Below are 9,075 nucleotides of genomic sequence, written 5' to 3'. Positions count from 1 at the left end.
ATGGGGGTTTCAGCGCAAAAGGGGATGAATAAGAAAAATAAATAAGAATGAAATAGCAGAAATAGAGGAAGAGAGGAATTCGTGATGGCTTGCGATGGTGGTCACGGTGGCGATCGACGACGGTGGAGGAAGAAAGAGGTGGGAAAGGGAAGTGCTATAGTGGCTAAAAGGTATTATGATGGTGTTATGGTCAGTTACGATGGAGGAAAAGCAAAGATTAGAAGAAAAAGGGTTATGGTTATCTTACTAATGGAGAGAATAATGGATGAGAAAAGAAGTGAAAAGTGAGAGAAATGGGAGAATGAAGGAGTTAGGGACGACAAAGAGTGTAGAAGCTTGGTCAAATGTGATTACATTCAATGAACCACAATAAGTAGGTGAGATATAAAAATTTTTCAAAAGAGGGATACATGGAGTAATAAAAGGGATCATGCACCCTCAAGTTAAGGTAAGTTTGACATATATTGTAGGAAAAGAATCCTCCAATTTATGGTATAAAGGGGTGGATGACAAACACTTTGAAACACATGGAAAATTTGAAAAATATAAATGGAGTGTGAACACTAGGACTCAGACCTTGGACCACTGGGATAGCTAAGTAATCATTAAACCACTAGACTACACATTCCCTTGTTCTCATTCTTGCACACACAATACTAAAAATATATGGGATGTGATAGAAATCATTAGTGGTTCTTGCACAATCAGCTTTTTAAGCTTTCCAGGAGGCATATTAATCTAAAATCTATAAATGAAGTATTCAAACAATATATTCATTGTAACAATAAAAAAAAGTTTTCAAAACATTTAACCTTGATTTTGTTATTCTTGTTGCTTCATTCTCCATCGGTTGTTAGCAATCCTTCCTCAACTTTAATGTTCTAAATAGAAAAGAAAGTTTCTAAATTTAAGAATTTTAATGAAAAAGGGTTTTGGGTTTGAGAGAGTTTTTATGGGGTTTAGGATTTTAAAAAAGGTTAGCATTTGAGTTTAAGGTGTTTTTAGGTTAAAAACTAATGCTTTAAGGGTTAAAATGCGAGTATAATAGAGTATTAGTCTACCGGGTTACACAATCGAGTCGGGTCAACCCTGTAGAAAATTACGGCGATGTCATGACATAGGGGTTCTGTGTCACGACATCCCTGCTAGTTTGTCATTGTCGCGACATCAGGGTTCGATGCCATGACAGACTCTAGACTTTTGGATTTCTAGGTATACTATCTTCGGTGTTGCGTCACACAAAGTCTATGTCGTGACATTGAAATGACTTTCCCAAATCATCAATTTTTCCCTTGATGTTGCAACATGGGGTTACCGTGTTGTGACACTAGCTCTGGTTACACCCAAAATTCCAATTTCTAGATTATTACAGGTTCTATGAAACTTAAGTTTAATAAAAATTAAAATCTAGACTAAACATTTAGGTAAATAATAATTTACAAAAAAGTTAACTATTAATTTAAAGATTTCAAGTCTTACTGTCGTATTCATCTGACAGCATCATTAATTCACAAATGGATGATTTTCTGGTTCTATCAGTGTCAGTCCATCACCAGTCGTGCCACTCCACCTTTGTCCACTTATATTTTTCCTTGAACCTATTTTTTCGACTTGCATGGATTAAAGGAAGTACATCCCTTGATTTGGTATTATGAGAAATAAATAATTCTTTGCAATGCTCTCCTGACTTTCACATACCTTCCTCGCTCTATTGGTGGCCACACTTAAAAGTTTCATTCTCACCATTGATTTTCATGGTTAAATAATTTTTTTCTAAATCAATAGTGGACCTTGAGGTGGCTAGAAAAGGTCTACCTAGAAGGATTGGTATTGCTCGATCTTCCTCACAGTTTAGAGCCACAAAATCTGCTAGGATGATAAAGTTGCACTTTGACTAACACATATTCTAGTACTTCTTTCAGATGCACTGAGGATCTGTTGGCCAACTTTAGTGTTATCTGGGTATTTTTGAGGTCCCCTAACCCGAGTTTTTCATAAATAGATAAAGGCATTAAATTAATGCTAGCTCCTATGTCACACAAAGCTCTATTAAAATGAATGCTCCCTATTTCTATGGGAATAGTAAAACTTCTCGAGTCTTTCAATTTTTGGTGAACCTTTCTTTAAATAATAGCACTACATGAAGCACTTATATTAACTTGTTCACCTACCTTAATTTTCCTACACCTAGACATAAGTTTTTTAAAAAACTTGGCGTACTTAGGAACCTTCTCAATTAATTCAATTAAAGCCAGGTTGACATTTAATGCTTTGAACAAGTTTAGAAAACTTACAAACTCGTCTTTATCCCCCTTTTGCTTCTCTTCTAGCCTTGAAGGGGACAGTATTTTTGCAATGGCAAAATCTTTAGTTGTTTCTATCTTTGGCTCAACTACCAATGCAACTACTTCCTCTAACTTCAATTTATCTTTAGGTTTTAGGGGTTCTTCTTGAATAACATCAGTATTCTCCATATTTACCACCTGAGTTGGATTTTCTGGGCTACTCAGTATTTTACCTGATCGGAGCATTATTGCACACGTGCTCCTTCCCTTCTCTACGAGGATTATTTTCGGTACTACTAGAAATACATGTGTGAATTTTTCTCTTTATATCACCCATCATGCTCATCAATCGGCTCATTTGATCTTTAAGTTTAGTCAATGTTCTCATCGAATTGCTGTACTCAGACTGCACCTACACTACATTAGTTCTCATTGACTACATGTCCCCCTCGATTCTATCCCGACGTTATCACATACAGTATGGTCATTCGGGTTGGCCCTTTCTTGGAGTTTTTGTAAATAAGGAGGTTGATAGTTAAAATTTTTAACATGGTTTAAGCTATTATGTCACATCCCAAAAATCGGATTAGTAGAAATTCAGATAAACAACCGAGAGTGGTCACGGCCAATTTTTATTTAGATAATATTTTACTCATTTAATAATAAATAAATATCAATTATAGTGATGAGTAGTGGTGGAGTTGTTCTGGATGATCTGAGTTCAAATCCCTTCCCTCTCACTAATTTATTTTTGGTACAAATTTGTTTTAAACCCTTAGCAAAGGTCACCCCATGTTTTTAAATATTTTTTGTTAAAATAAAAATAAGTGAAGTAGTTTAGTGGTTTAATGCTCCTTAGATATCTAGTGGTCTTAAGTTCAAGCCCCCTATGTTCACGCTCCTTTTATTTAATTTTTAGACATTTTTCCATGTGCTTTTAGTGTTTGCCATCCACCCCATTTTTACCATAAATAGGAGGGATCCTTTCCTCCAATATAGGTCAAACTTACCTTAAGTTGAGAGAGCATAATCCCCCTTCTCACTCCATGTCTCCCTCTTCTTTCCAAAACTTCTTACCTTGCCTTTAGTTGAGGCTCATTGAACCTAGTCATGGTTGACCAAGCTCTCACCACCCATTTTCCATCCCTACCTCCCTCTTGCTCCCATTTTCTTTCTTTTTATTTCTTTTCTTATCCATTTTGCAAAATAACAACCACCCTTTCTTTTAAATTTTGTTCCTTTCCTCTATTACGAACGAACCCTTCACCACCGACCACCGCACCTCGTACCCACCGCAGCTTCTCTCCTCCTCTTTTTCTCCTCCCATCGCCATTGCGAGCCACCGCGGGTCTCTTTTCTACTCCGTTTCTCTCCTCCTTTTTTTATTTTTCTCTCCAACCTTGTTGTGCCAAAACCTATATAGTTCCTTTTCTTCAACCATTGCCAGACCACCGCTCCATCATCACCAAACCACCGCCAACCATCGCCACTGCTGGTAGTTACATCTTTTCCCTTTTCTTCCTTTTCTATTTTTTTGTTCCATATATTGATTATACTCACTTTGCTCTAACGATTCTTTTAGATCACTCAACTCATAGATCTCGTTTCTTTCTCAATTCATTGTCCATCTCGGTTTAACCAAGTTATTAGTGTGGGTTATTTGGATCGTAATATCCTTCTATTGGTGATTTCATATCATGGCTGAATGGTATATAGTAGTCATAGGGACAATGTTACATTTTATTATTTATTATTTATTATTTATTATTTATTATTTATTATTGTACTAATACTATTCCATATCATTTGAAGGACCAAATGATAATCATAGGGGAGACCCCTAAGTTCGCATTAGAAATCATCTTTTCGAGAGTCCAAAACCATGGGGTAAGTGTTGATGAGACTATTAGTAATCAGTCTTTAAGTGATAAATTATTTTCAAAGCATCCTAACTAATAAACATTACTTATGTGTTAGATTCGTCTTGTGAGTTAGATCAAAGTGAAATCATTAATAAGGATTGTGGCAAGTAAGATCTTCGATAAAAGGTGTTGGATCGTTACTATTCCTTGTATGTGATATAGTTATTTTATTATATTAATAACTTAATTATAATAAACCATGAGGACACTAAATATTCAAGAAGAGTTGAAAAACTTATTAAGATGTACACCAAGTAAGTAACTCTAACCGAGTGATTCTATGAAACACATGATAATTGATGTGATTATGATTGTGACTATGATGTATGTGTAGATCTCATCCTCATGATATGTGATGTATGGCTTATGTGAAATATGTGATTATTTAAACATGTGAGAATTATATATGTCTATGTTAAAAATATCGAGATCCATGATCTTATGTGAAAAGCATGTTTAACATGTTAAAAGTGATTATCGTGTGATTTGTGATTATGAGAGCATGTTTATATGCAAAAGTGTAAAAGTGGTCCATATGTGTTAAAAATTGAATTTTCGATATGACATGTATAGGGTGGGTAATTGTGAAAGGTGGAAGCAGTGGTAGTATATCTGCAAGTTAGTGATGGCTTGTCCACAAAATTTATCAATGGCAATATATCTGCAAATCAGTGGTGGCTTGTCCACAAAATTTATCAATGGCAGTATATCTGCATATTAGTGGTGGCTTTTCCACAAAAGAGTTATCAATGGCAGTTTATCTGCAAATCAGTGGTGGCTTGTCCATAAATGGTGTTTCAGATGGACGAGTTTTAGGGAACTTGATATTGGTTTGTAAAGGAGATGGGTAAGAAATTTTATAAAATGTGCATCGACATGTTCATGCATAAGTATCATTATTATAATTTATGAATATTATGATGATTGATATGTTGAGATTGATATTTTGTTATGTATGTGATTATGTTTGTGTTGATCTCACATTAGGCTCTTTAAAGCTCGCCCACTTTACTTATGTGTTTTAGATAATCCTTGTGGTTAGGACTCAAATTCAGTCATCGAAGATGCTCTCTGAAAATGGTTTTTAAATAAATATGGACTTTTATTTATGATTTGGATTTTTATGGACTTTATTGCTATTTAGGACTTTTTATGTTCAATTATGGTATTGTGGTATGGGACTTTACTTTGGGAATTTTATTCTGATTTGCATGACCTGATTTCAACATGGTCTCTCACATGTTATAACAAAAATTGTGTTTTTATTTGTAAATAAAATTGGTAAGTCATAATCAAACCTTCACGTGTTAAACTTGTATAAAACGCACACCTTCAGTGATCTGAATAGTAAATCCTATTAGAGCTCATTCACTTTCAATCCAAAAGAATAGGGACTTGATTTGCAGCTAACGAAATCGTATATGTGGTTAGAATTATCTTCTCTCCAATAAAACAATTTTCCAAAAGAAAAACATCCACTTACTCCTCAACTTATAATACATACTCCTTAATTCCAAGATGATCAAAGAATAATGCTTCTAATGTTGATGATCAGAGTTAGTGTGAGGATCTAGATTGGAGAAAAAGAATGAATAGATTGAATAAAATATTCATGAAAAGAAAATAAGATAGATAGAATTAAGAATAAAAATATGAGAACAATAAAAGATACTTTATTTACCCAAATATTGTCAAAGATGACAAAAGTTGAAGAACACCCAAGATGAACTTAGAATTAAACAATATAAAGAAAATAAGGTGTCTAAGTGATGATCAAAAGAAGAAGGAATAAAAAAGAAGAACTAACAAAGGAATTAGTTTTAGTAGTGGTGCAAGGATGGTGGTATGATAGTGCTATGGTGGTGGTGTTTCAGTTTGTTGTAGTAAAATGGAGCAAAAATAAAAGAAAATCAATGAGGAGAAACCATTAAGGGCTGGCACAAGGTGGTGGAAAGGGAGGAGAAAAGAGAGGAAAGATGAAACAAAATAAAAATAAATGAAAAATAAGGAGAAAGAGAGACGGACGGCCACAAGGTCAAACTCATCAAACAAGGCTCTCAAGAAAAATAAGCTACCCTTTCAAATCCTAAAAATAAGGAATTACTTAGCAATTTGAAAATAGAGTTAAATGCATTAGAGTGGACGATTTTGATGGAAAAATTTGACCAACTTTTTGCATTAAAATTAAAAAAAATAATTGATAGCATGGAGACTTGAACTTGGGTCATTTAGGAGTTACTTAAGGTGTTTAACCATTAGACCACTTCAAATGCTCTATTAAATGCTAACGACATTTATTTTTTAAACAAGGTATAACACAAACTAGAGTTTTGAAGCAAAATTGCTCAAAATAGAAAATGATGTGAGGGAAAGGACTCGAATTAAGATCATTAAGGACAACTCCACTGCTACTTATCCACTAGACTAAATACTTATTCTTATCTAATGTGCTTAGTCTTTTTTTTTTTCGCGAGGAGCTGGATGAGAAGAAACTCTCATGTCTAGTTCTGTAGACGACTTGGTTCACTAACCCCAATTTCCCCCTCATTAAAAAAAATTCATCCTCGAAATTCCTGTTGTCATGACATACACTTAACACAAAATATGTAACTTCTCTTTCTAAACTGACCATCATGCTTCTACTGCGTAAGTCTAATTCCAATGTAGTTCCAGACAATACTTTTGCTTAAACTATAAACGAGCTTCCTATTCACTATCACAGATTGTCTCAAGGAACTATCTATAAAAATATCACTAATAATTTCCTCTACCCCAAATTCTCAATTTAACAAAAACACTTTTAACAACAAAAATTTGGGTAAAACCAATTCTCAATCAATCAAGGTACAATTAGAATGGATCGTAAAAGTACCTACATTGACGCCAAATGCATCTTAATCCTCTCGACACCTAACTGCATAAACCAATCTCTATTATTACTTTTGAGCCAAAGCTTGTATCTGACTAAGAGAATGACGTGAAAAATCTTTAACATGGTGTTCAACAGACCCATATGTGAAACATGCAGCTGACTTTTTCCAACCTTGCTTATCAGAATTCACTGGGTTAGATTTTACCTCATCAGCCTTTGTAAGTTATGGCTCTTTTGCTGCAATAATTTCAGCTGATGGTTGACTTTCCTCCTTCTCAATAGGTTCAACCTCAACCATCTTGGGCTCCATAGTCTTACCACTTTGTAGAGCCACTACCTAGCATTGTTCTTTGCAAGGTTTCTTGTGGTCGGTTATGAAGCTTCGTAGCTAACTGGCCCATTTGGTTCTCTAAATTTTTCAGTGTTACTGCTTGGCTTTGGATTATGACGTCGTTCTTTACCATGTACACCTTCAACAAATTCTCCAAACTGTTAGATGATTCAGCTTGTGGTGGTTTTGGAACTTGTTGATTAAACCCTTGAGATTGATTGGGTCTATGCTGCATATAGTTGTTCAGTCCATTTCCTTGGTTACTCCAAGAAAAGTTTGGATGATTACACCATGAAGGATTGTAGAAGTTGGATTGTGGCCCTTGTCCACTTCTATTTTGGTGTTGATTCCCTATATAATAAATCGACTCGGGATTTGATAGACAATTCTCAAAAGAATGACCATGCCCACAATATACGTAGGAAACAACATCGAATTGACTTGGCGGCTGGGCTGCAACAGGATTAAAATTGTTAGTAGTAAACTATTGCAACATTGAAGATATAGAAGATACCTAAGCTGAAAATGATGTAAGCGTGTCCACTTCATGCACTCCGGCTACTCATCTTCTTGAAGTTGTTCGACTTATCAGCCATTGGTAATTGTTATTGGCTATCCTCTCAATGATTTTGTAAGCCTTATTATAAGACTTTGACAAGAGAGCATCATTCGCAGAAGCATCTACCACCAATTGTTGAAAATTGGTGATCTCATTTCGCAACTTAGCGTTTTTGCTAGGTAGGAAATACTTAACCAAAAACCGCTCAGCTAATTCTTGCGAAGTTGAAATTGAACGTGGTGGCAACGAATTTAGCCATTCTCATGCTCGATCTCACAATGAGTATGGAAAGAATTTCAACCTTAATACGTCTTCAATTACACCAGCTATTTTCAAGGAATCGTTAATCTCCATGAATAGTCAAAGGTGAAGGTGTGGGTCTTCTGTGGGCATTCCACTAAACTGGCCCATGGTTTGAAGCATTTGAAACATCATTGGCTTCAATTCAAATTAGGGTGTCTCGATCTCCGATCTTCTAATTCCTAGATCTAACTCATTGAGAAGGGGCACAGCGTATTGTCTTATGGCACGATCCCTATCACCAACAATAAGGATAGGATTACACATATGATCAGTTCTATTTCCTTGTCCATCATTTTGATTTCCAAGGTCTATTTCAGCTTGTCTCTAGGCTAATCATTCACATCTTTTTTATCTAAATGTCCGCTCAATTTTAGGGTCTACTAGTAATAAATTCATAATTTGATCTATGCTCATAAACTTCTGAAAATAAATCACAAAAAATAAAGAATAAAGAATTAATTAGTAATGTTAAAAGTTAAATAAAAATAAAATAAAAACCAAATTGCAAAGAATAATTTCACAAAAATGGTTAAGGCAACAGTCCCCAGAAAACAGCGCCAAAAACTTGTAATGCATAGGTTTGTGCAAGTGTACACAGTCGTTATCAAGTAATAAGTAAAAGAGTTATTGTCTCCACAGGGGTTGTGTATGTTAATCAATTAATTGCAAACTTAAAGTTTTACAAATTTGTGATAAAAACACAATATTTTGAGTGATGGATGATTAAACTAAATTAGATCATCTAGATGCAAGATGATCCCTAATGCAATTTCATCTAAGTATGATAAAAATGTATAAATGAA

Source organism: Gossypium raimondii, chromosome 2 (genome assembly GCF_025698545.1).
Source record: "Gossypium raimondii isolate GPD5lz chromosome 2, ASM2569854v1, whole genome shotgun sequence".
Classification (NCBI taxonomy): domain Eukaryota; kingdom Viridiplantae; phylum Streptophyta; class Magnoliopsida; order Malvales; family Malvaceae; genus Gossypium; species Gossypium raimondii.
Note: the sequence above shows the minus strand (reverse complement) of the source record.